A 27,939-nucleotide genomic window follows, 5' to 3' on the forward strand; every position below is an offset into this window, starting at 1 on the left:
AAATTGCAGACGGTACGCAAGAGGCATGGAAAGGCGCCGAGTCTCCAAGTGGGGAGATTGTTAGTAAGGGGGCCTGAATGGAGAACACGAGCACCAGGAGATGAAAACTGAGGTGAGTTTCAGAAAGCTTTCCCGATCCCACGGTGTAGCATCCGCTGGGTTTCCAATGAGTGCTTTCGCTGTCGGAAGATTGCGTTGAACCTGGAGAGTTGGGACCCATGGAATGGGGAGCACGCAGGATTCCTTTCAAGGGTCTGCATTTGCTTTCCCAACCTCACCCATCGTCTCAGCCCCAAGAGTGTCCAGCCTTATGTCTTCTGCCGCTGGGGCTGTAGATGTGGTCAATCCTGGTTGCATGCCAGTCCCTGAACGCATTTTGGAAGAATTTCTCTCTGTTTTGCCCTGCTTGTTTCTTCTTTATGTTGGAAATGTATCCTCAGAATGGGTCTGAGCTGATTTTCCCTGCTGGTTTTAGGACTCTTTACACACACTTGATGCACTTACACAGAGATATCAAGACTTAGCTTTTAAGATGCTTACTAGTCGGATAGATACTTGTGCGATGAACAGGGTGTGGTGAGTCCAGTTGATTGAGCAAGGAGTAGGTCGTGTCCATTCCATATTCGGTTTTCGGAAGGGTATCTGTGCTCATTTCAAACTCGAGTTTTATGCGTCACCCCACCTCACCTTTCCCCTGAAGCAGGCATAAGTGTGTTTTCTAAAAGCGTGACTCTGTTCTGTTTGGGGATTCAGTTCATGGGGAGCGATTTTTACATTCCCTCGATAAGTGATATGATAAGTTTCTTTTTTTGTGGGACTGATTTCACTGAGGATGATCGTACCTAAATCCACTCAGGATGCTGCTACCAGCCTCATGACGTGGATTTCATGGCTGAGTGACACTCCATTGGACCTACGTAGCACCACTTGTCCACTTGTCTTTGTCCACTTGTCCACTCGTCTTTGTCCACTTGGCTCTTTCCTGGGATATGAAACGTGTACCGGAGTGGAGGTTCTTGTCAAGACAGCAGCCCTCAACTTTGGGGTCCCTGTGTCTGGTTGATTTTTTCATTTTCCCAAGGTCAACGCCCATGTGTGGAAGTGCCCTATGCTCTGTGGTTCTGTGTTTTACATGGTTTGGGAAAGAGGATACACTTGTGAAGATTGGCTGTTGGCCATTGACATCCCGCCCATCAGCTTAACAAGGCTCCCTTGACTCCGTGGCCTGTCCTGCCTTTCTGGTTTTTAGACTTTTTTCGCCTGGCCCTTTTGCCCCGGGGGGGGGGGCGAGAGATTTCTTTGTAGTGCTGATTTGCTCTCCCAGGTTGCTTGGTTGGCCAAAAAGGGCGTATGCGTTTTTTCCTGAATATATTCAGGAAAAAACGCATACGCCCTTTTTGGCCAACCTCATCATTATCCACGTTCTGGCGCTTTTCATGTGCTATCGGGGCCATTCCGATGTACCCGTTGACATGCGTTTCCTGCAATTCTGCCTTGCGTTCAACGCCTCTTCGTAGCCTGACCTCAATATATTTTGGGGCGATAGTTATCGTTTAGAACTCTGCAGGTTTGGGAAGTGCAGTGCCCCTGAGCTCCATTTCCCAAGTCGCTTTTTTGTGAGTGGGACGCAACACGGCTGGATGGCTTCTCGCCCGATTGTCGATCCGCGGTGGCAGGCTGAACCTCTGGTGAATTCTTCTTCGCGATGGGAAATGAGAGTGACATGTGCCCGACCAAACACCTCCAGCGAGTCTCTCATTGGTTCCCCCTCTTGCAGTTCATCCTGCGGACAAATTGCAGACGGTACGAAAGAGGCATGGAAAGGCGCCGAGTCTCCAAGTGGGGAGATTGTTAGTAAGGGGGCCTGAATGGAGAACACGAGCACCAGGAGATGAAAACTGAGGTGAGTTTCAGAAAGCTTTCCGATCCCACGGTGTGGCATCCGCTGGGTTTCCAATGAGTGCTTACGCTGTCGGAAGATTGCGTTGAACCTGGAGAGTTGGGAACCCATGGAATGGGGAGCACGCAGGATTCCTTTCAAGGGTCTGCATTTGCTTTCCCAACCTCACCCATCGTCTCAGCCCCAAGAGTGTCCAGCCTTATGTCTTCTGCCGCTGGGGCTGTAGATGTGGTCAATCCTGGTTGCATGCCAGTCCCTGAACGCATTTTGGAAGAATTTCTCTCTGTTTTGCCCTGCTTGTTTCTTCTTTATGTTGGAAATGTATCCTCAGAATGGGTCTGAGCTGATTTTCCCTGCTGGTTTTAGGACTCTGTACACACACTTGATGCACTTACACAGAGATAACAAGACTTAGCTTTTAAGATGCTTACTAGTCGGATAGATACTTGTGCGATGAACAGGGTGTGGTGAGTCCAGTTGATTGAGCAAGGAGTAGGTCGTGTCCATTCCATATTCGGTTTTCGGAAGGGTATCTGTGCTCATTTCAAACTCGAGTTTTATGCGTCACCCCACCTCACCTTTCCCCTGAAGCAGGCATAAGTGTGTTTTCTAAAAGCGTGACTCTGTTCTGTTTGGGGATTCAGTTCATGGGGAGCGATTTTTACATTCCCTCGATAAGTGATATCATAAGTTTCTTTTTTTGTGGGACTGATTTCACTGAGGATGATCGTACCTAAATCCACTCAGGATGCTGCTACCAGCCTCATGACGTGGATTTCATGGCTGAGTGACACTCCATTGGACCTACGTAGCACCACTTGTCCACTTGTCTTTGTCCACTTGTCCACTCGTCTTTGTCCTCTTGGCTCTTTCCTGGGTTATGAAACGTGTACCGGAGTGGAGGTTCTTGTCAAGACAGCAGCCCTCAACTTTGGGGTCCTTGTGTCTGGTTGATTTTTTCATTTTCCCAAGGTCAACGCCCATGTGTGGAAGTGCCCTATGCTCTGTGGTTCTGTGTTTTACATGGTTTGGGAAAGAGGATACACTTGTGAAGATTGGCTGTTGGCCATTGACATCCCGCCCATCAGCTTAACAAGGCTCCCTTGACTCCGTGGCCTGTCCTGCCTTTCTGGTTTTTAGACTTTTTTCGCCTGGCCCTTTTGCCCGGGGGGGGGGGGGCGAGAGATTTCTTTGTAGTGCTGATTTGCTCTCCCAGGTTGCTTGGTTGGCCAAAAAGGGCGTATGCGTTTTTTCCTGAATATATTCAGGAAAAAACGCATACGCCCTTTTTGGCCAACCGCATCATTGTCCACGTTCTGGCGCTTTTCATGTGCTATCGGGGCCATTCCGATGTACCCGTTGACAACCGTTTCCTGCAGTTCTGCCTTGCATTCAACGCCTCTTCGTAGCCTGACCTCAATATATTTGGGGGCGATAGTTATCGTTTAGAACTCTGCAGGTTTGGGAAGTGCAGTGCCCCTGATCTCCATTTCCCAAGTCGCTTTTTTGTGAGTGGGACGCAACACGGCTGGATGGCTTCTCGCCCGATTGTCGATCCGCGGTGGCAGGCTGAACCTCTGGTGAATTCTTCTTCGCGATGGGAAATGAGAGTGACATGTGCCCGACCAAACACCTCCAGCGAGTCTCTCATTGGTTCCCCCTCTTGCAGTTCATCCTGCGGACAAATTGCAGACGGTACGAAAGAGGCATGGAAAGGCGCCGAGTCTCCAAGTGGGGAGATTGTTAGTAAGGGGGCCTGAATGGAGAACACGAGCACCAGGAGATGAAAACTGAGGTGAGTTTCAGAAAGCTTTCCCGATCCCACGGTGTGGCATCCGCTGGGTTTCCAATGAGTGCTTTCGCTGTCGGAAGATTGCGTTGAACCTGGAGAGTTGGGACCCATGGAATGGGGAGCATGCAGGATTCCTTTCAAGGGTCTGCATTTGCTTTCCCAACCTCACCCATCGTCTCAGCCCCAAGAGTGTCCAGCCTTATGTCTTCTGCCGCTGGGGCTGTAGATGTGGTCAATCCTGGTTGCATGCCAGTCCCTGAACGCATTTTGGAAGAATTTCTCTCTGTTTTGCCCTGCTTGTTTCTTCTTTATGTTGGAAATGTATCCTCAGAATGGGTCTGAGCTGATTTTCCCTGCTGGTTTTAGGACTCTTTACACACACTTGATGCACTTACACAGAGATATCAAGACTTAGCTTTTAAGATGCTTACTAGTCGGATAGATACTTGTGCGATGAACAGGGTGTGGTGAGTCCAGTTGATTGAGCAAGGAGTAGGTCGTGTCCATTCCATATTCGGTTTTCGGAAGGGTATCTGTGCTCATTTCAAACTCGAGTTTTATGCGTCACCCCACCTCACCTTTCCCCTGAAGCAGGCATAAGTGTGTTTTCTAAAAGCGTGACTCTGTTCTGTTTGGGGATTCCGTTCATGGGGAGCGATTTTTACATTCCCTCGATAAGTGATATCATAAGTTTCTTTTTTTGTGGGACTGATTTCACTGAGGATGATCGTACCTAAATCCACTCAGGATGCTGCTACCAGCCTCATGACGTGGATTTCATGGCTGAGTGACACTCCATTGGACCTACGTAGCACCACTTGTCCACTTGTCCACTTGTCTTTGTCCACTTGTCCACTCGTCTTTGTCCACTTGGCTCTTTCCTGGGATATGAAACGTGTACCGGAGTGGAGGTTCTTGTCAAGACAGCAGCCCTCAACTTTGGGGTCCCTGTGTCTGGTTGATTTTTTCATTTTCCCAAGGTCAACGCCCATGTGTGGAAGTGCCCTATGCTCTGTGGTTCTGTGTTTTACATGGTTTAGGAAAGAGGATACACTTGTGAAGATTGGCTGTTGGCCATTGACATCCCGCCCATCAGCTTAACAAGGCTCCCTTGACTCCGTGGCCTGTCCTGCCTTTCTGGTTTTTAGACTTTTTTTGCCTGGCCCTTTTGCCCCGGGGGGGGGGCGAGAGATTTCTTTGTAGTGCTGATTTGCTCTCCCAGGTTGCTTGGTTGGCCAAAAAGGGCGTATGCGTTTTTTCCTGAATATATTCAGGAAAAAACGCATACGCCCTTTTTGGCCAACCGCATCATTGTCCACGTTTTGGCGCTTTTCATGTGCTATCGGGGCCATTCCGATGTACCCGTTGACAACCGTTTCCTGCAGTTCTGCCTTGCATTCAACGCCTCTTCGTAGCCTGACCTCAATATATTTGGGGGCGATAGTTATCGTTTAGAACTCTGCAGGTTTGGGAAGTGCAGTGCCCCTGAGCTCCATTTCCCAAGTCGCTTTTTTGTGAGTGGGACGCAACACGGCTGGATGGCTTCACGCCCGATTGTCGATCCGGGGTGGCAGGCTGAGCCTCCGGTGAATTCTTCTTCGCGATGGGAAATGAGAGTGACATGTGCCCGACCAAACACCTCCAGCGAGTCTCTCATTGGTTCCCCCTCTTGCAGTTCATCCTGCGGACAAATTGCAGACGGTACGAAAGAGGCATGGAAAGGCGCCGAGTCTCCAAGTGGGGAGATTGTTAGTAAGGGGGCCTGAATGGAGAACACGAGCAGCAGGAGATGAAAACTGAGGTGAGTTTCAGAAAGCTTTCCCCATCCCACGGTGTAGCATCCGCTGGGTTTCCAATGAGTGCTTTCGCTGTCGGAAGATTGCGTTGAACCTGGAGAGTTGGGACCCATGGAATGGGGAGCACGCAGGATTCCTTTCAAGGGTCTGCATTTGCTTTCCCAACCTCACCCATCGTCTCAGCCCCAAGAGGGTCCAGCCTTATGTCTTCTGCCGCTCGGGCTGTAGATGTGGTCAATCCTGGTTGCATGCCAGTCCCTGAACGCATTTTGGAAGAATTTCTCTCTGTTTTGCCCTGCTTGTTTCTTCTTTATGTTGGAAATGTATCCTCAGAATGGGTCTGAGCTGATTTTCCCTGCTGGTTTTAGGCCGCTTTACACACACTTGATGCACTGACACAGAGATATCAAGACTTAGCTTTTAAGATGCTTACTAGTCGGATAGATACTTGTGCGATGAACAGGGTGTGGTGAGTCCAGTTGATTGAGCAAGGAGTAGGTCGTGTCCATTCCATATTCGGTTTTCGGAAGGGTATCTGTGCTCATTTCAAACTCGAGTTTTATGCGTCACCCCACCTCACCTTTCCCCTGAAGCAGGCATAAGTGTGTTTTCTAAAAGCGTGACTGTTCTGTTTGGGGATTCAGTTCATGGGGAGCGATTTTTACATTCCCTCGATAAGTGATATGATAAGTTTCTTTTTTTGTGGGACTGATTTCACTGAGGATGATCGTACCTAAATCCACTCAGGATGCTGCTACCAGCCTCATGAGGTGGATTTCATGGCTGAGTGACACTCCATTGGACCTACGTAGCACCACTTGTCCACTTGTCTTTGTCCACTTGTCCACTCGTCTTTGTCCACTTGGCTCTTTCCTGGGATATGAAACGTGTACCGGAGTGGAGGTTCTTGTCAAGACAGCAGCCCTCAACTTTGGGGTCCCTGTGTCTGGTTGATTTTTTCATTTTCCCAAGGTCAACGCCCATGTGTGGAAGTGCCCTATGCTCTGTGGTTCTGTGTTTTACATGGTTTGGGAAAGAGGATACACTTGTGAAGATTGGCTGTTGGCCATTGACATACCGCCCATCAGCTTAACAAGGCTCCCTTGACTCCGTGGCCTGTCCTGCCTTTCTGGTTTTTAGACTTTTTTCGCCTGGCCCTTTTGCCCCGGGGGGGGGGGGGCGAGAGATTTCTTTGTAGTGCTGATTTGCTCTCCCAGGTTGCTTGGTTGGCCAAAAAGGGCTTATGCGTTTTTTCCTGAATATATTCAGGAAAAAACGCATAAGCCCTTTTTGGCCAACCGCATCATTGTCCACATTCTGGCGCTTTTCATGTGCTATCGGGGCCATTCCGATGTACCCGTTGACAACCGTTTCCTGCAGTTCTGCCTTGCATTCAACGCCTCTTCGTAGCCTGACCTCAATATATTTAGGGGCGATAGTTATCGTTTAGAACTCTGCAGGTTTGGGAAGTGCAGTTCCCCTGAGCTCCATTTCCCAAGTCGCTTTTTTGTGAGTGGGACGCAACACGGCTGGATGGCTTCACGCCCGATTGTCGATCCGGGGTGGCAGGCTGTACCTCTGGTGAATTCTTCTTCGCGATGGGAAATGAGAGTGACATGTGCCCGACCAAACACCTCCAGCGAGTCTCTCATTGGTTCCCCCTCTTGCAGTTCATCCTGCGGACAAATTGCAGACGGTACGAAAGAGGCATGGAAAGGCGCCGAGTCTCCAAGTGGGGAGATTGTTAGTAAGGGGGCCTGAATGGAGAACACGAGCAGCAGGAGATGAAAACTGAGGTGAGTTTCAGAAAGCTTTCCCGATCCCACGGTGTAGCATCCGCTGGGTTTCCAATGAGTGCTTTCGCTGTCGGAAGATTGCGTTGAACCTGGAGAGTTGGGACCCATGGAATGGGGAGCACACAGGATTCCTTTCAAGGGTCTGCATTTGCTTTCCCAACCTCACCCATCGTCTCAGCCCCAAGAGTGTCCAGCCTTATGTCTTCTGCCGCTGGGGCTGTAGATGTGGTCAATCCTGGTTGCATGCCAGTCCCTGAACGCATTTTGGAAGAATTTCTCTCTGTTTTGCCCTGCTTGTTTCTTCTTTATGTTGGAAATGTATCCTCAGAATGGGTCTGAGCTGATTTTCCCTGCTGGTTTTAGGCCTCTTTACACACACTTTATGCACTTACACAGAGATATCAAGACTTAGCTTTTAAGATGCTTACTAGTCGGATAGATACTTGTGCGATGAACAGGGTGTGGTGAGTCCAGTTGATTGAGCAAGGAGTAGGTCGTGTCCATTCCATATTCGGTTTTCGGAAGGGTATCTGTGCTCATTTCAAACTCGAGTTTTATGCGTCACCCCACCTCACCTTTCCCCTGAAGCAGGCATAAGTGTGTTTTCTAAAAGCGTGACTCTGTTCTGTTTGGGGATTCAGTTCATGGGGAGCGATTTTTACATTCCCTCGATAAGTGATATCATAAGTTTCTTTTTTTGTGGGACTGATTTCACTGAGGATGATCGTACCTAAATCCATTCAGGATGCTGCTACCAGCCTCATGACGTGGATTTCATGGCTGAGTGACACTCCATTGGACCTACGTAGCACCACTTGTCCACTTGTCCACTTGTCTTTGTCCACTTGTCCACTCGTCTTTGTCCACTTGGCTCTTTCCTGGGATATGAAACGTGTACCGGAGTGGAGGTTCTTGTCAAGACAGCAGCCCTCAACTTTGGGGTCCCTGTGTCTGGTTGATTTTTTCATTTTCCCAAGGTCAACGCCCATGTGTGGAAGTGCCCTATGCTCTGTGGTTCTGTGTTTTACATGGTTTGGGAAAGAGGATACACTTGTGAAGATTGGCTGTTGGCCATTGACATCCCGCCCATCAGCTTAACAAGGCTCCCTTGACTCCGTGGCCTGTCCTGCCTTTCTGGTTTTTAGACTTTTTTCGCCTGGCCCTTTTGCCCCGGTGGGGGGTCGAGAGAGTTCTTTGTAGTGCTGATTTGCTCTCCCAGGTTGCTTGGTTGGCCAAAAAGGGCGTATGCGTTTTTTCCTGAATATATTCAGGAAAAAACGCATACGCCCTTTTTGGCCAACCGCATCATTGTCCACGTTCTGGCGCTTTTCATGTGCTATCGGGGCCATTCCGATGTACCCGTTGACATCCGTTTCCTGCAATTCTGCCTTGCGTTCAACGCCTCTTCGTAGCCTGACCTCAATATATTTTGGGGCGATAGTTATCGTTTAGAACTCTGCAGGTTTGGGAAGTGCAGTGCCCCTGAGCTCCATTTCCCAACTCGCTTTTTTGTGAGTGGGACGCAACACGGCTGGATGGCTTCACGCCCTATTGTCGATCCGCGGTGGCAGGCTGAACCTCTGGTGAATTCTTCTTCGTGATGGGAAATGAGAGTGACATGTGCCCGACCAAACACCTCCAGCGAGTCTCTCATTGGTTCCCCCTCTTGCAGTTCATCCTGCGGACAAATTGCAGACGGTACGAAAGAGGCATGGAAAGGCGCCGAGTCTCCAAGTGGGGAGATTGTTAGTAAGGGGGCCTGAATGGAGAACACGAGCAGCAGGAGATGAAAACTGAGGTGAGTTTCAGAAAGCTTTCCCGATCCCACGGTGTAGCATCCGCTGGGTTTCCAATGAGTGCTTTCGCTGTCGGAAGATTGCGTTGAACCTGGAGAGTTGGGACCCATGGAATGGGGAGCACGCAGGATTCCTTTCAAGGGTCTGCATTTGCTTTCCCAACCTCACCCATCGTCTCAGCCCCAAGAGTGTCCAGCCTTATGTCTTCTGCCGCTGGGGCTGTAGATGTGGTCAATCCTGGTTGCATGCCAGTCCCTGAACGCATTTGGGAAGAATTTCTCTCTGTTTTGCCCTGCTTGTTTCTTCTTTATGTTGGAAATGTATCCTCAGAATGGGTCTGAGCTGATTTTCCCTGCTGTTTTTAGGCCGCTTTACACACACTTGATGCACTTACACAGAGATATCAAGACTTAGCTTTTAAGATGCTTACTAGTCGGATAGATACTTGTGCGATGAACAGGGTGTGGTGAGTCCAGTTGATTGAGCAAGGAGTAGGTCGTGTCCATTCCATATTCGGTTTTCGGAAGGGTATCTGTGCTCATTTCAAACTCGAGTTTTATGCGTCACCCCACCTCACCTTTCCCCTGAAGCAGGCATAAGTGTGTTTTCTAAAAGCGTGACTCTGTTCTGTTTGGGGATTCCGTTCATGGGGAGCGATTTTTACATTCCCTCGATAAGTGATATCATAAGTTTCTTTTTTGTGGGACTGATTTCACTGCGGATGATCGTACCTAAATCCACTCAGGATGCTGCTACCAGCCTCATGACGTGGATTTCATGGCTGAGTGACACTCCATTGGACCTACGTAGCACCACTTGTCCACTTGTCCACTTGTCTTTGTCCACTTGTCCACTCGTCTTTGTCCACTTGGCTCTTTCCTGGGATATGAAACGTGTACCGGAGTGGAGGTTCTTGTCAAGACAGCAGCCCTCAACTTTGGGGTCCCTGTGTCTGGTTGATTTTTTCATTTTCCCAAGGTCAACGCCCATGTGTGGAAGTGCCATATGCTCTGTGGTTCTGTGTTTTACATGGTTTGGGAAAGAGGATACACTTGTGAAGATTGGCTGTTGGCCATTGACATCCCGCCCATCAGCTTAACAAGGCTCCCTTGACTCCGTGGCCTGTCCTGCCTTTCTGGTTTTTAGACATTTTTCGCCTGGCCCTTTTGCCCCGGGGGGGGGGGCGAGAGATTTCTTTGTAGTGCTGATTTGCTCTCCCAGGTTGCTTGGTTGGCCAAAAAGGGCGTATGCGTTTTTTCCTGAATATATTCAGGAAAAAACACATACGCCCTTTTGGGCCAACCGCATCATTGTCCACGTTCTGGCGCTTTTCATGTGCTATCGGGGCCATTCCGATGTACCCGTTGACATCCGTTTCCTGCAATTCTGCCTTGCGTTCAACGCCTCTTCGTAGCCTGACCTCAATATATTTTGGGGCGATAGTTATCGTTTAGAACTCTTTAGGTTTGGGAAGTGCAGTGCCCTTGAGCTCCATTTCCCAAGTCGCTTTTTTGTGAGTAGGACGCAACACGGCTGGATGGCTTCACGCCCTATTGTCGATCCGGGGTGGCAGGCTGAGCCTCTGGTGAATTCTTCGTGATGGGAAATGAGAGTGACATGTGCCCGACCAAACACCTCCAGCGAGTCTCTCATTGGTTCCCCCTCTTGCAGTTCATCCTGCGGACAAATTGCAGACGGTACGAAAGAGGCATGGAAAGGCGCCGAGTCTCCAAGTGGGGAGATTGTTAGTAAGGGGGCCTGTATGGAGAACACGAGCAGCAGGAGATGAAAACTGAGGTGAGTTTCAGAAAGCTTTCCCGATCCCACGGTGTAGCATCCGCTGGGTTTCCAATGAGTGCTTTCGCTGTCGGAAGATTGCGTTGAACCTGGAGAGTTGGGACCCATGGAATGGGGAGCACGCAGGATTCCTTTCAAGGGTCTGCATTTGCTTTCCCAACCTCACCCATCGTCTCAGCCCCAAGAGTGTCCAGGCTTATGTCTTCTGCCGCTGGGGCTGTAGATGTGGTCAATCCTGGTTGCATGCCAGTCCCTGAACGCATTTTGGAAGAATTTCTCTCTGTTTTGCCCTGCTTGTTTCTTCTTTATGTTGGAAATGTATCCTCAGAATGGGTCTGAGCTGATTTTCCCTGCTGGTTTTAGGCCTCTTTACACACACTTGATGCACTTACACAGAGATATCAAGACTTAGCTTTTAAGATGCTTACTAGTCGGATAGATACTTGTGCGATGAACAGGGTGTGGTGAGTCCAGTTGATTGAGCAAGGAGTAGGTCGTGTCCATTCCATATTCGGTTTTCGGAAGGGTATCTGTGCTCATTTCAAACTCGAGTTTTATGCGTCACCCCACCTCACCTTTCCCCTGAAGCAGGCATAAGTGTGTTTTCTAAAAGCGTGACTCTGTTCTGTTTGGGGATTCAGTTCATGGGGAGCGATTTTTACATTCCCTCGATAAGTGATATCATAAGTTTCTTTTTTTGTGGGACTGATTTCACTGAGGATGATCGTACCTAAATCCATTCAGGATGCTGCTACCAGCCTCATGACGTGGATTTCATGGCTGAGTGACACTCCATTGGACCTACGTAGCACCACTTGTCCACTTGTCCACTTGTCTTTGTCCACTTGTCCACTCGTCTTTGTCCACTTGGCTCTTTCCTGGGATATGAAACGTGTACCGGAGTGGAGGTTCTTGTCAAGACAGCAGCCCTCAACTTTGGGGTCCCTGTGTCTGGTTGATTTTTTCATTTTCCCAAGGTCAACGCCCATGTGTGGAAGTGCCCTATGCTCTGTGGTTCTGTGTTTTACATGGTTTGGGAAAGAGGATACACTTGTGAAGATTGGCTGTTGGCCATTGACATCCCGCCCATCAGCTTAACAAGGCTCCCTTGACTCCGTGGCCTGTCCTGCCTTTCTGGTTTTTAGACTTTTTTCGCCTGGCCCTTTTGCCCCGGGGGGGGGTCGAGAGATTTCTTTGTAGTGCTGATTTGCTCTCCCAGGTTGCTTGGTTGGCCAAAAAGGGCGTATGCGTTTTTTCCTGAATATATTCAGGAAAAAACGCATACGCCCTTTTTGGCCAACCGCATCATTGTCCACGTTCTGGCGCTTTTCATGTGCTATCGGGGCCATTCCGATGTACCCGTTGACATCCGTTTCCTGCAATTCTGCCTTGCGTTCAACGCCTCTTCGTAGCCTGACCTCAATATATTTTGGGGCGATAGTTATCGTTTAGAACTCTGCAGGTTTGGGAAGTGCAGTGCCCCTGAGCTCCATTTCCCAACTCGCTTTTTTGTGAGTGGGACGCAACACGGCTGGATGGCTTCACGCCCTATTGTCGATCCGCGGTGGCAGGCTGAACCTCTGGTGAATTCTTCTTCGTGATGGGAAATGAGAGTGACATGTGCCCGACCAAACACCTCCAGCGAGTCTCTCATTGGTTCCCCCTCTTGCAGTTCATCCTGCGGACAAATTGCAGACGGTACGAAAGAGGCATGGAAAGGCGCCGAGTCTCCAAGTGGGGAGATTGTTAGTAAGGGGGCCTGAATGGAGAACACGAGCAGCAGGAGATGAAAACTGAGGTGAGTTTCAGAAAGCTTTCCCGATCCCACGGTGTAGCATCCGCTGGGTTTCCAATGAGTGCTTTCGCTGTCGGAAGATTGCGTTGAACCTGGAGAGTTGGGACCCATGGAATGGGGAGCACGCAGGATTCCTTTCAAGGGTCTGCATTTGCTTTCCCAACCTCACCCATCGTCTCAGCCCCAAGAGTGTCCAGCCTTATGTCTTCTGCCGCTGGGGCTGTAGATGTGGTCAATCCTGGTTGCATGCCAGTCCCTGAACGCATTTGGGAAGAATTTCTCTCTGTTTTGCCCTGCTTGTTTCTTCTTTATGTTGGAAATGTATCCTCAGAATGGGTCTGAGCTGATTTTCCCTGCTGGTTTTAGGCCGCTTTACACACACTTGATGCACTTACACAGAGATATCAAGACTTAGCTTTTAAGATGCTTACTAGTCGGATAGATACTTGTGCGATGAACAGGGTGTGGTGAGTCCAGTTGATTGAGCAAGGAGTAGGTCGTGTCCATTCCATATTCGGTTTTCGGAAGGGTATCTGTGCTCATTTCAAACTCGAGTTTTATGCGTCACCCCACCTCACCTTTCCCCTGAAGCAGGCATAAGTGTGTTTTCTAAAAGCGTGACTCTGTTCTGTTTGGGGATTCCGTTCATGGGGAGCGATTTTTACATTCCCTCGATAAGTGATATCATAAGTTTCTTTTTTTGTGGGACTGATTTCACTGCGGATGATCGTACCTAAATCCACTCAGGATGCTGCTACCAGCCTCATGACGTGGATTTCATGGCTGAGTGACACTCCATTGGACCTACGTAGCACCACTTGTCCACTTGTCCACTTGTCTTTGTCCACTTGTCCACTCGTCTTTGTCCACTTGGCTCTTTCCTGGGATATGAAACGTGTACCGGAGTGGAGGTTCTTGTCAAGACAGCAGCCCTCAACTTTGGGGTCCCTGTGTCTGGTTGATTTTTTCATTTTCCCAAGGTCAACGCCCATGTGTGGAAGTGCCATATGCTCTGTGGTTCTGTGTTTTACATGGTTTGGGAAAGAGGATACACTTGTGAAGATTGGCTGTTGGCCATTGACATCCCGCCCATCAGCTTAACAAGGCTCCCTTGACTCCGTGGCCTGTCCTGCCTTTCTGGTTTTTAGACATTTTTCGCCTGGCCCTTTTGCCCCGGGGGGGGGGGCGAGAGATTTCTTTGTAGTGCTGATTTGCTCTCCCAGGTTGCTTGGTTGGCCAAAAAGGGCGTATGCGTTTTTTCCTGAATATATTCAGGAAAAAACACATACGCCCTTTTGGGCCAACCGCATCATTGTCCACGTTCTGGCGCTTTTCATGTGCTATCGGGGCCATTCCGATGTACCCGTTGACATCCGTTTCCTGCAATTCTGCCTTGCGTTCAACGCCTCTTCGTAGCCTGACCTCAATATATTTTGGGGCGATAGTTATCGTTTAGAACTCTGCAGGTTTGGGAAGTGCAGTGCCCCTGAGCTCCATTTCCCAAGTCGCTTTTTTGTGAGTGGGACGCAACACGGCTCGATGGCTTCACGCCCGATTGTCGAACCGGGGTGGCAGGCTGAGCCTCTGGTGAATTCTTCTTCGCGATGGGAAATGAGAGTGACATGTGCCCGACCAAACACCTCCAGCGAGTCTCTCATTGGTTCCCCCTCTTGCAGTTCATCCTGCGGACAAATTGCAGACGGTACGAAAGAGGCATGGAAAGGCGCCGAGTCTCCAAGTGGGGAGATTGTTAGTAAGGGGGCCTGAATGGAGAACACGAGCACCAGGAGATGAAAACTGAGGTGAGTTTCAGAAAGCTTTCCCGATCCCACGGTGTAGCATCCGCTGGGTTTCCAATGAGTGCTTTCGCTGTCGGAAGATTGCGTTGAACCTGGAGAGTTGGGACCCATGGAATGGGGAGCACGCAGGATTCCTTTCAAGGGTCTGCATTTGCTTTCCCAACCTCACCCATCGTCTCAGCCCCAAGAGTGTCCAGCCTTATGTCTTCTGCCGCTGGGGCTGTAGATGTGGTCAATCCTGGTTGCATGCCAGTCCCTGAACGCATTTTGGAAGAATTTCTCTCTGTTTTGCCCTGCTTGTTTCTTCTTTATGTTGGAAATGTATCCTCAGAATGGGTCTGAGCTGATTTTCCCTGCTGGTTTTAGGCCGCTTTACACACACTTGATGCACTTACACAGAGATATCAAGACTTAGCTTTTAAGATGCTTACTAGTCGGATAGATACTTGTGCGATGAACAGGGTGTGGTGAGTCCCGTTGATTGAGCAAGGAGTAGGTCGTGTCCATTCCATATTCGGTTTTCGGAAGGGTATCTGTGCTCATTTCAAACTCGAGTTTTATGCGTCACCCCACCTCACCTTTCCCCTGAAGCAGGCATAAGTGTGTTTCCTAAAAGCGTGACTCTGTTCTGTTTGGGGATTCAGTTCATGGGGAGCGATTTTTACATTCCCTCGATAAGTGATATCATAAGTTTCTTTTTTTGTGGGACTGATTTCACTGAGGATGATCGTACCTAAATCCACTCAGGATGCTGCTACCAGCCTCATGACGTGGATTTCATGGCTGAGTGACACTCCATTGGACCTACGTAGCACCACTTGTCCACTTGTCCACTTGTCATTGTCCACTTGTCCACTCGTCTTTGTCCACTTGGCTCTTTCCTGGGATATGAAACGTGTACCGGAGTGGAGGTTCTTGTCAAGACAGCAGCCCTCAACTTTGGGGTCCCTGTGTCTGGTTGATTTTTTCATTTTCCCAAGGTCAACGCCCATGTGTGGAAGTGCCCTATGCTCTGTGGTTCTGTGTTTTACATGGTTTGGGAAAGAGGATACACTTGTGAAGATTGGCTGTTGGCCATTGACATCCCGCCCATCAGCTTAACAAGGCTCCCTTGACTCCGTGGGCTGTCCTGCCTTTCTGGTTTTTAGACTTTTTTCGCCTGGCCCTTTTGCCCCGCGGGGGGGGGGGGGGGGAGAGATTTCTTTGTAGTGCTGATTTGCTCTCCCAGGTTGCTTGGTTGGCCAAAAAGGGCGTATGCGTTTTTTCCTGAATATATTCAGGAAAAAACGCATACGCCCTTTTTGGCCAACCGCATCATTGTCCACGTTCTGGCGCTTTTCATGTGCTCTCGGGGCCATTCCGATGTACCCGTTGACAACCGTTTCCTGCAATTCTGCCTTGCGTTCAACGCCTCTTCGTAGCCTGACCTCAATATATTTGGGGGCGATAGTTATCGTTTAGAACTCTGCAGGTTTGGGAAGTGCAGTGCCCCTGAGCTCCATTTCCCAAGTCGCTTTTTTGTGAGTGGGACGCAACACAGCTGGATGGCTTCACGCCCGATTGTCGATCCGGGGTGGCAGGCTGAGCCTCTGGTGAATTCTTCTTCGCGATGGGAAATGAGAGTGACATGTGCCCGACCAAACACCTCCAGCGAGTCTCTCATTGGTTCCCCCTCTTGCAGTTCATCCTGCGGACAAATTGCAGACGGTACGAAAGAGGCATGGAAAGGCGCCGAGTCTCCAAGTGGGGAGATTGTTAGTAAGGGGGCCTGAATGGAGAACACGAGCACCAGGAGATGAAAACTGAGGTGAGTTTCAGAAAGCTTTCCCGATCCCACGGTGTAGCATCCGCTGGGTTTCCAATGAGTGCTTTCGCTGTCGGAAGATTGCGTTGAACCTGGAGAGTTGGGACCCATGGAATGGGGAGCACGCAGGATTCCTTTCAAGGGTCTGCATTTGCTTTCCCAACCTCACCCATCGTCTCAGCCCCAAGAGTGTCCAGCCTTATGTCTTCTGCCGCTGGGGCTGTAGATGTGGTCAATCCTGGTTGCATGCCAGTCCATGAACGCATTTTGGAAGAATTTCTCTCTGTTTTGCCCTGCTTGTTTCTTCTTTATGTTGGAAATGTATCCTCAGAATGGGTCTGAGCTGATTTTCCCTGCTGGTTTTAGGCCGCTTTACACACACTTGATGCACTTACACAGAGATATCAAGACTTAGCTTTTAAGATGCTTACTAGTCGGATAGATACTTGTGCGATGAACAGGGTGTGGTGAGTCCCGTTGATTGAGCAAGGAGTAGGTCGTGTCCATTCCATATTCGGTTTTCGGAAGGGTATCTGTGCTCATTTCAAACTCGAGTTTTATGCGTCACCCCACCTCACCTTTCCCCTGAAGCAGGCATAAGTGTGTTTTCTAAAAGCGTGACTCTGTTCTGTTTGGGGATTCAGTTCATGGGGAGCGATTTTTACATTCCCTGGATAAGTGATATCATAAGTTTCTTTGTTTGTGGGACTTATTTCACTGAGGATGATCGTACCTAAATCCACTCAGGATGCTGCTACCAGCCTCATGACGTGGATTTCATGGCTGAGTGACACTCCATTGGACCTACGTAGCACCACTTGTCCACTTGTCCACTTGTCATTGTCCACTTGTCCACTCGTCTTTGTCCACTTGGCTCTTTCCTGGGATATGAAACGTGTACCGGAGTGGAGGTTCTTGTCAAGACAGCAGCCCTCAACTTTGGGGTCCCTGTGTCTGGTTGATTTTTTCATTTTCCCAAGGTCAACGCCCATGTGTGGAAGTGCCCTATGCTCTGTGGTTCTGTGTTTTACATGGTTTGGGAAAGAGGATACACTTGTGAAGATTGGCTGTTGGCCATTGACATCCCGCCCATCAGCTTAACAAGGCTCCCTTGACTCCGTGGCCTGTCCTGCCTTTCTGGTTTTTAGACTTTTTTCGCGTGGCCCTTTTGACCGGGGGGGGGGGTGCGAGAGATTTCTTTGTAGTGCTGATTTGCTCTCCCAGGTTGCTTGGTTGGCCAAAAAGGGCGTATGCGTTTTTTCCTGAATATATTCAGGAAAAAACGCATACGCCCTTTTTGGCCAACCGCATCATTGTCCACGTTCTGGCGCTTTTCATGTGCTATCGGAGGCATTCCGATTTACCAGTTGACAACCGTTTCCTGCAGTTCTGCCTTGCGTTCAACGCCTCTTCGTAGCCTGACCTCAATATATTTGGGGGCGATAGTTATCGTTTAGAACTCTGCAGGTTTGGGAAGTGCAGTGCCCCTGAGCTCCATTTCCCAAGTCGCTTTTTTGTGAGTGGGACGCAACACAGCTGGATGGCTTCACGCCCGATTGTCGATCCGGGGTGGCAGGCTGAGCCTCTGGTGAATTCTTCTTCGCGATGGGAAATGAGAGTGACATGTGCCCGACCAAACACCTCCAGCGAGTCTCTCATTGGTTCCCCCTCTTGCAGTTCATCCTGCGGACAAATTGCAGACGGTACGAAAGAGGCATGGAAAGGCGCCGAGTCTCCAAGTGGGGAGATTGTTAGTAAGGGGGCCTGAATGGAGAACACGAGCACCAGGAGATGAAAACTGAGGTGAGTTTCAGAAAGCTTTCCCGATCCCACGGTGTAGCATCCGCTGGGTTTCCAATGAGTGCTTTCGCTGTCGGAAGATTGCGTTGAACCTGGAGAGTTGGGACCCATGGAATGGGGAGCACGCAGGATTCCTTTCAAGGGTCTGCATTTGCTTTCCCAACCTCACCCATCGTCTCAGCCCCAAGAGTGTCCAGCCTTACGTCTTCTGCCGCTGGCGCTGTAGATGTGGTCAATCCTGGTTGCATGCCAGTCCATGAACGCATTTTGGAAGAATTTCTCTCTGTTTTGCCCTGCTTGTTTCTTCTTTGTGTTGGAAATGTATCCTCAGAATGGGTCTGAGCTGATTTTCCCTGCTGGTTTTAGGCCGCTTTACACACACTTGATGCACTTACACAGAGATATCAAGACTTAGCTTTTAAGATGCTTACTAGTCGGATAGATACTTGTGCGATGAACAGGGGCTGTTCAGTCCAGTTGATTGAGCAAGGAGTAGGTCGTGTCCATTCCATATTGGGTTTTCGGAAGGGTATCTGTGCTCATTTCAAACTCGAGTTTTATGCGTCACCCCACCTCACCTTTCCCCTGAAGCAGGCATAAGTGTGTTTTCTAAAAGCGTGACTCTGTTCTGTTTGGGGATTCCGTTCATGGGGAGCGATTTTTACATTCCCTCGATAAGTGATATCATAAGTTTCTTTTTTTGTGGGACTGATTTCACTGAGGATGATCGTACCTAAATCCACTCAGGATGCTGCTACCAGCCTCATGACGTGGATTTCATGGCTGAGTGACACTCCATTGGACCTACGTAGCACCACTTGTCCACTTGTCCACTTGTCTTTGTCCACTTGTCCACTCGTCTTTGTCCACTTGGCTCTTTCCTGGGATATGAAACGTGTACCGGAGTGGAGGTTCTTGTCAAGACAGCAGCCCTCAACTTTGGGGTCCCTTTGTCTGGTTGATTTTTTCATTTTCCCAAGGTCAACGCCCATGTGTGGAAGTGCCCTATGGTCTGTGGTTCTGTGTTTTACATGGTTTGGGAAAGAGGATACACTTGTGAAGATTGGCTGTTGGCCATTGACATCCCGCCCATCAGCTTAACAAGGCTCCCTTGACTCCGTGGGCTTTCCTGCCTTTCTGGTTTTTAGACTTTTTTCGCCTGGCCCTTTTGCCCCGGGGGGGGGGGGGGCGAGAGATTTCTTTGTAGTGCTGATTTGCTCTCCCAGGTTGCTTGGTTGGCCAAAAAGGGCGTATGCGTTTTTTCCTGAATATATTCAGGAAAAAACGCATACGCCCTTTTTGGCCAACCGCATCATTGTCCACGTTCTGGCGCTTTTCATGTGCTATCGGGGCCATTCCGATGTACCCGTTTACAACCGTTTCCTGCAGTTCTGCCTTGCGTTCAACGCCTCTTCGTAGCCTGACCTCAATATATTTGGGGGCGATAGTTATCGTTTTGAACTCTGCAGGTTTGGGAAGTGCAGTGCCCCTGAGCTCCATTTCCCAAGTCGCTTTTTTGTGAGTGGGACGCAACACAGCTGGATGGCTTCACGCCCGATTGTCGATCCGGGTTGGCAGGCTGAGCCTCTGGTGAATTCTTCTTCGCGATGGGAAATGAGAGTGACATGTGCCCGACCAAACACCTCCAGCGAGTCTCTAATTGGTTCCCCCTCTTGCAGTTCATCCTGCGGACAAATTGCAGACGGTACGAAAGAGGCATGGAAAGGCGCCGAGTCTCCAAGTGGGGAGATTGTTAGTAAGGGGGCCTGAATGGAGAACACGAGCACCAGGAGATGAAAACTGAGGTGAGTTTCAGAAAGCTTTCCCGATCCCACGGTGTAGCATCCGCTGGGTTTCCAATGAGTGCTTTCGCTGTCGGAAGATTGCGTTGAACCTGGAGAGTTGGGACCCATGGAATGGGGAGCACGCAGGATTCCTTTCAAGGGTCTGCATTTGCTTTCCCAACCTCACCAATCGTCTCAGCCCCAAGAGTGTCCAGCCTTACGTCTTCTGCCGCTGGGGCTGTAGATGTGGTCAATCCTGGTTGCATGCCAGTCCCTGAACGCATTTTGGAAGAATTTCTCTCTGTTTTGGCCTGCTTGTTTCTTCTTTGTGTTGGAAATGTATCCTCAGAATGGGTCTGAGCTGATTTTCCCTGCTGGTTTTAGGCCGCTTTACACACACTTGATGCACTTACACAGAGATATCAAGACTTAGCTTTTAAGATGCTTACTAGTCGGATAGATACTTGTGCGATGAACAGGGGCTGTTCAGTCCAGTTGATTGAGCAAGGAGTAGGTCGTGTCCATTCCATATTGGGTTTTCGGAAGGGTATCTGTGCTCATTTCAAACTCGAGTTTTATGCGTCACCCCACCTCACCTTTCCCCTGAAGCAGGCATAAGTGTGTTTTCTAAAAGCGTGACTCTGTTCTGTTTGGGGATTCAGTTCATGGGTAGCGATTTTTACATTCCCTCGATAAGTGATATCATAAGTTCCTTTTTTTGTGGGACTTATTTCACTGAGGATGATCGTACCTAAATCCACTCAGGATGCTGCTACCAGCCTCATGACGTGGATTTCATGGCTGAGTGACACTCCATTGGACCTACGTAGCACCATTTGTCCACTTGTCGTTGTCCACTTGTCCACTTGTCTCTTTCCTGGGATATGAAACGTGTAGCGCAGTCGAGGTTCTTGTCAAGACAGCAGCCCTCAACTTTGGGGTCCCTGTGTCTGGTTGATTTTTCAATTTTCCCAAGGTCAACGCCCATGTGTGGAAGTGCCCTGTGCTCTGTGGTTCTGTGTTTTACTTGTTTTGGGAAAGAGGATACACTTGTGAAGATTGGCTGTTGGCCATTGACATCCCGCCCATCAGCTTAACAAGGCTCCATTGTCTCCGTGGCCTGTCCTGCCTTTCTGGTTTTTAGACTTTTTTCGCGTGGCCCTTTTGACCGGGGGGGGGGGGGCGAGAGATTTCTTTGTAGTGCTGATTTGCTCTCCCAGCTTGCTTGGTTGGCCAAAAAGGGCGTATGCGTTTTTTCCTGAATATATTCAGGAAAAAACGCATACGCCCTTTTTGGCCAACCGCATCATTGTCCACGTTCTGGCGCTTTTCATGTACTATCGGCGTCATTCCGATGTACCCGTTGACATCCGTTTCCTGCAATTCTGCCTTGCGTTCAACGCCTCTTCGTAGCCTGACCTCAGTATATTTTGGGGCGATAGTTATCGTTTAGAACTCTGCAGGTTTGGGACGTGCAGTGCCCCTGAGCTCCATTTCCCAACTCGCTTTTTTGTGAGTGGGACGCAACACGGCTGGATGGCTTCACGCCCTATTGTCGATCCGGGGTGGCAGGCTGAGCCTTTGGTGAATTCTTCTTCGTGATGGGAAATGAGAGTGACATGTGCCCGACCAAACACCTCCAGCGAGTCTCTCATTGGTTCCCCCTCTTGCACTTCATCCTGCGGACAAATTGCAGACGGTACGAAAGACGCATGGAAAGGCGCTGAGTCTCCAATTGGGGAGATTGTTAGTAAGGGGGCCTGAATGGAGAACACGAGCACCAGGAGATGAAAACTGAGGTGAGTTTCAGAAAGCTTTCCCGATCCCACGGTGTAGCATCTGCTGGGTTTCCAATGAGTGCTTTCGCTGTCGGAAGATTGCGTTGAACCTGGAGAGTTCGGACCCATGGAATGGGTAGCACGCAGGATTCCTTTCAAGGGTCTGCATTTGCTTTGCAAACCTCACCAATCGTCTCAGCCCCAAGAGTGTCCAGCCTTATTTCTTCTGCCGCTGGGGCTGTAGATGTGGTCAATCCTGGTTGCATCCCAGTCCCTGAAGGCATATTGGAATAATTTCTCTCTGTTTTGCCCTGCTTGTTTCTTCTTTGTGTTGGAAATGTATTCTCAGAATGGGTCTGAGCTGATTTTCACTGCTGTTTTGAGGCTGCTTTACACACACTTGATGCACTTACAGAGAGATATCAATACTTAGCTTTTAAGATGCTTACTATTCGGATAGATACTTGTGCGATGAACAGGGGCTGTTGAGTCCAGTTGATTGAGCAAGGAGTAGGTCGTGTCCATTCCATATTGGGTTTTCGGAAGGGTATCTGTGCTCATTTCAAACTCGAGTTTTATGCGTCACCCCACCTCACCTTTCCCCTGAAGCAGGCATAAGTGTGTTTTCTAAAAGCGTGACTCTGTTCTGTTTGGGGATTCAGTTCATGGGTAGCGATTTTTACATTCCCTCAATAAGTGATATCATAAGTTTCTTTTTTTGTGGGACTGATTTCACTGAGGATGATCGTACCTAAATCCACTCAGGATGCTGATACCAGCCTCATGACGTGGATTTCATGGCTGAGTGACACTCCATTGGACCTACGTAGCACCACTTGTCCACTTGTCGTTGTCCACTTGTCCACTTGTCTCTTTCCTGGGATATGAAACGTGTAGCGTAGTGGAGGTTCTTGTCAATACAGCAGCCCTCAACTTTGGGGTCCCTGTGTCTGGTTGATTTTTTCATTTTCCCAAGGTCAACGCCCATTTGTGGAAGTGCCCTGTGCTCTGTGGTTCTGTGTTTTACTTGTTTTGGGAAAGAGGATACACTTGTGAAGATTGGCTGTTGGCCATTGACATCCCGCCCATCAGCTTAACAAGGCTCCCTTGTCTCCGTGGCCTGTCCTGCCTTTCTGGTTTTTAGACTTTTTTCGCGTGGCCCTTTTGACCGGGGGGGGGGGGCGAGAGATTTCTTTGTAGTGCTGATTTGCTCTCCCAGCTTGCTTGGTTGGCCAAAAAGGGCGTATGCGTTTTTTCCTGAATATATTCAGGAAAAAACGCATACGCCCTTTTTGGCCAACCGCATCATTGTCCACGTTCTGGCGCTTTTCATGTACTATCGGCGTCATTCCGATGTACCCGTTGACATCCGTTTCCTGCAATTCTGCCTTGCGTTCAACGCCTCTTCGTAGCCTGACCTCAGTATATTTTGGGGCGATAGTTATCGTTTAGAACTCTGCAGGTTTGGGACGTGCAGTGCCCCTGAGCTCCATTTCCCAACTCGCTTTTTTGTGAGTGGGACGCAACACGGCTGGATGGCTTCACGCCCTATTGTCGATCCGGGGTGGCAGGCTGAGCCTTTGGTGAATTCTTCTTCGTGATGGGAAATGAGAGTGACATGTGCCCGACCAAACACCTCCAGCGAGTCTCTCATTGGTTCCCCCTCTTGCACTTCATCCTGCGGACAAATTGCAGACGGTACGAAAGACGCATGGAAAGGCGCTGAGTCTCCAATTGGGGAGATTGTTAGTAAGGGGGCCTGAATGGAGAACACGAGCACCAGGAGATGAAAACTGAGGTGAGTTTCAGAAAGCTTTCCCGATCCCACGGTGTAGCATCTGCTGGGTTTCCAATGAGTGCTTTCGCTGTCGGAAGATTGCGTTGAACCTGGAGAGTTCGGACCCATGGAATGGGTAGCACGCAGGATTCCTTTCAAGGGTCTGCATTTGCTTTGCAAACCTCACCAATCGTCTCAGCCCCAAGAGTGTCCAGCCTTATTTCTTCTGCCGCTGGGGCTGTAGATGTGGTCAATCCTGGTTGCATCCCAGTCCCTGAAGGCATATTGGAATAATTTCTCTCTGTTTTGCCCTGCTTGTTTCTTCTTTGTGTTGGAAATGTATTCTCAGAATGGGTCTGAGCTGATTTTCACTGCTGTTTTGAGGCTGCTTTACACACACTTGATGCACTTACAGAGAGATATCAATACTTAGCTTTTAAGATGCTTACTATTCGGATAGATACTTGTGCGATGAACAGGGGCTGTTGAGTCCAGTTGATTGAGCAAGGAGTAGGTCGTGTCCATTCCATATTGGGTTTTCGGAAGGGTATCTGTGCTCATTTCAAACTCGAGTTTTATGCGTCACCCCACCTCACCTTTCCCCTGAAGCAGGCATAAGTGTGTTTTCTAAAAGCGTGACTCTGTTCTGTTTGGGGATTCAGTTCATGGGTAGCGATTTTTACATTCCCTCAATAAGTGATATCATAAGTTTCTTTTTTTGTGGGACTGATTTCACTGAGGATGATCGTACCTAAATCCACTCAGGATGCTGATACCAGCCTCATGACGTGGATTTCATGGCTGAGTGACACTCCATTGGACCTACGTAGCACCACTTGTCCACTTGTCGTTGTCCACTTGTCCACTTGTCTCTTTCCTGGGATATGAAACGTGTAGCGTAGTGGAGGTTCTTGTCAATACAGCAGCCCTCAACTTTGGGGTCCCTGTGTCTGGTTGATTTTTTCATTTTCCCAAGGTCAACGCCCATTTGTGGAAGTGCCCTGTGCTCTGTGGTTCTGTGTTTTACTTGTTTTGGGAAAGAGGATACACTTGTGAAGATTGGCTGTTGGCCATTGACATCCCGCCCATCAGCTTAACAAGGCTCCCTTGTCTCCGTGGCCTGTCCTGCCTTTCTGGTTTTTAGACTTTTTTCGCGTGGCCCTTTTGACCGGGGGGGGGGGGCGAGAGATTTCTTTGTAGTGCTGATTTGCTCTCCCAGCTTGCTTGGTTGGCCAAAAAGGGCGTATGCGTTTTTTCCTGAATATATTCAGGAAAAAACGCATACGCCCTTTTTGGCCAACCGCATCATTGTCCACGTTCTGGCGCTTTTCATGTACTATCGGCGTCATTCCGATGTACCCGTTGACATCCGTTTCCTGCAATTCTGCCTTGCGTTCAACGCCTCTTCGTAGCCTGACCTCAGTATATTTTGGGGCGATAGTTATCGTTTAGAACTCTGCAGGTTTGGGACGTGCAGTGCCCCTGAGCTCCATTTCCCAACTCGCTTTTTTGTGAGTGGGACGCAACACGGCTGGATGGCTTCACGCCCTATTGTCGATCCGGGGTGGCAGGCTGAGCCTTTGGTGAATTCTTCTTCGTGATGGGAAATGAGAGTGACATGTGCCCGACCAAACACCTCCAGCGAGTCTCTCATTGGTTCCCCCTCTTGCACTTCATCCTGCGGACAAATTGCAGACGGTACGAAAGACGCATGGAAAGGCGCTGAGTCTCCAATTGGGGAGATTGTTAGTAAGGGGGCCTGAATGGAGAACACGAGCACCAGGAGATGAAAACTGAGGTGAGTTTCAGAAAGCTTTCCCGATCCCACGGTGTAGCATCTGCTGGGTTTCCAATGAGTGCTTTCGCTGTCGGAAGATTGCGTTGAACCTGGAGAGTTCGGACCCATGGAATGGGTAGCACGCAGGATTCCTTTCAAGGGTCTGCATTTGCTTTGCAAACCTCACCAATCGTCTCAGCCCCAAGAGTGTCCAGCCTTATTTCTTCTGCCGCTGGGGCTGTAGATGTGGTCAATCCTGGTTGCATCCCAGTCCCTGAAGGCATATTGGAATAATTTCTCTCTGTTTTGCCCTGCTTGTTTCTTCTTTGTGTTGGAAATGTATTCTCAGAATGGGTCTGAGCTGATTTTCACTGCTGTTTTGAGGCTGCTTTACACACACTTGATGCACTTACAGAGAGATATCAATACTTAGCTTTTAAGATGCTTACTATTCGGATAGATACTTGTGCGATGAACAGGGGCTGTTGAGTCCAGTTGATTGAGCAAGGAGTAGGTCGTGTCCATTCCATATTGGGTTTTCGGAAGGGTATCTGTGCTCATTTCAAACTCGAGTTTTATGCGTCACCCCACCTCACCTTTCCCCTGAAGCAGGCATAAGTGTGTTTTCTAAAAGCGTGACTCTGTTCTGTTTGGGGATTCAGTTCATGGGTAGCGATTTTTACATTCCCTCAATAAGTGATATCATAAGTTTCTTTTTTTGTGGGACTGATTTCACTGAGGATGATCGTACCTAAATCCACTCAGGATGCTGATACCAGCCTCATGACGTGGATTTCATGGCTGAGTGACACTCCATTGGACCTACGTAGCACCACTTGTCCACTTGTCGTTGTCCACTTGTCCACTTGTCTCTTTCCTGGGATATGAAACGTGTAGCGTAGTGGAGGTTCTTGTCAATACAGCAGCCCTCAACTTTGGGGTCCCTGTGTCTGGTTGATTTTTTCATTTTCCCAAGGTCAACGCCCATTTGTGGAAGTGCCCTGTGCTCTGTGGTTCTGTGTTTTACTTGTTTTGGGAAAGAGGATACACTTGTGAAGATTGGCTGTTGGCCATTGACATCCCGCCCATCAGCTTAACAAGGCTCCCTTGTCTCCGTGGCCTGTCCTGCCTTTCTGGTTTTTAGACTTTTTTCGCGTGGCCCTTTTGACCGGGGGGGGGGGCGAGAGATTTCTTTGTAGTGCTGATTTGCTCTCCCAGCTTGCTTGGTTGGCCAAAAAGGGCGTATGCGTTTTTTCCTGAATATATTCAGGAAAAAACGCATACGCCCTTTTTGGCCAACCGCATCATTGTCCACGTTCTGGCGCTTTTCATGTACTATCGGCGTCATTCCGATGTACCCGTTGACATCCGTTTCCTGCAATTCTGCCTTGCGTTCAACGCCTCTTCGTAGCCTGACCTCAGTATATTTTGGGGCGATAGTTATCGTTTAGAACTCTGCAGGTTTGGGACGTGCAGTGCCCCTGAGCTCCATTTCCCAACTCGCTTTTTTGTGAGTGGGACGCAACACGGCTGGATGGCTTCACGCCCTATTGTCGATCCGGGGTGGCAGGCTGAGCCTTTGGTGAATTCTTCTTCGTGATGGGAAATGAGAGTGACATGTGCCCGACCAAACACCTCCAGCGAGTCTCTCATTGGTTCCCCCTCTTGCACTTCATCCTGCGGACAAATTGCAGACGGTACGAAAGACGCATGGAAAGGCGCTGAGTCTCCAATTGGGGAGATTGTTAGTAAGGGGGCCTGAATGGAGAACACGAGCACCAGGAGATGAAAACTGAGGTGAGTTTCAGAAAGCTTTCCCGATCCCACGGTGTAGCATCTGCTGGGTTTCCAATGAGTGCTTTCGCTGTCGGAAGATTGCGTTGAACCTGGAGAGTTCGGACCCATGGAATGGGTAGCACGCAGGATTCCTTTCAAGGGTCTGCATTTGCTTTGCAAACCTCACCAATCGTCTCAGCCCCAAGAGTGTCCAGCCTTATTTCTTCTGCCGCTGGGGCTGTAGATGTGGTCAATCCTGGTTGCATCCCAGTCCCTGAAGGCATATTGGAATAATTTCTCTCTGTTTTGCCCTGCTTGTTTCTTCTTTGTGTTGGAAATGTATTCTCAGAATGGGTCTGAGCTGATTTTCACTGCTGTTTTGAGGCTGCTTTACACACACTTGATGCACTTACAGAGAGATATCAATACTTAGCTTTTAAGATGCTTACTATTCGGATAGATACTTGTGCGATGAACAGGGGCTGTTGAGTCCAGTTGATTGAGCAAGGAGTAGGTCGTGTCCATTCCATATTGGGTTTTCGGAAGGGTATCTGTGCTCATTTCAAACTCGAGTTTTATGCGTCACCCCACCTCACCTTTCCCCTGAAGCAGGCATAAGTGTGTTTTCTAAAAGCGTGACTCTGTTCTGTTTGGGGATTCAGTTCATGGGTAGCGATTTTTACATTCCCTCAATAAGTGATATCATAAGTTTCTTTTTTTGTGGGACTGATTTCACTGAGGATGATCGTACCTAAATCCACTCAGGATGCTGATACCAGCCTCATGACGTGGATTTCATGGCTGAGTGACACTCCATTGGACCTACGTAGCACCACTTGTCCACTTGTCGTTGTCCACTTGTCCACTTGTCTCTTTCCTGGGATATGAAACGTGTAGCGTAGTGGAGGTTCTTGTCAATACAGCAGCCCTCAACTTTGGGGTCCCTGTGTCTGGTTGATTTTTTCATTTTCC

Source organism: Kogia breviceps, chromosome 12 (genome assembly GCF_026419965.1).
Source record: "Kogia breviceps isolate mKogBre1 chromosome 12, mKogBre1 haplotype 1, whole genome shotgun sequence".
In the NCBI taxonomy this organism is placed as follows: Eukaryota; Metazoa; Chordata; class Mammalia; order Artiodactyla; family Physeteridae; genus Kogia; species Kogia breviceps.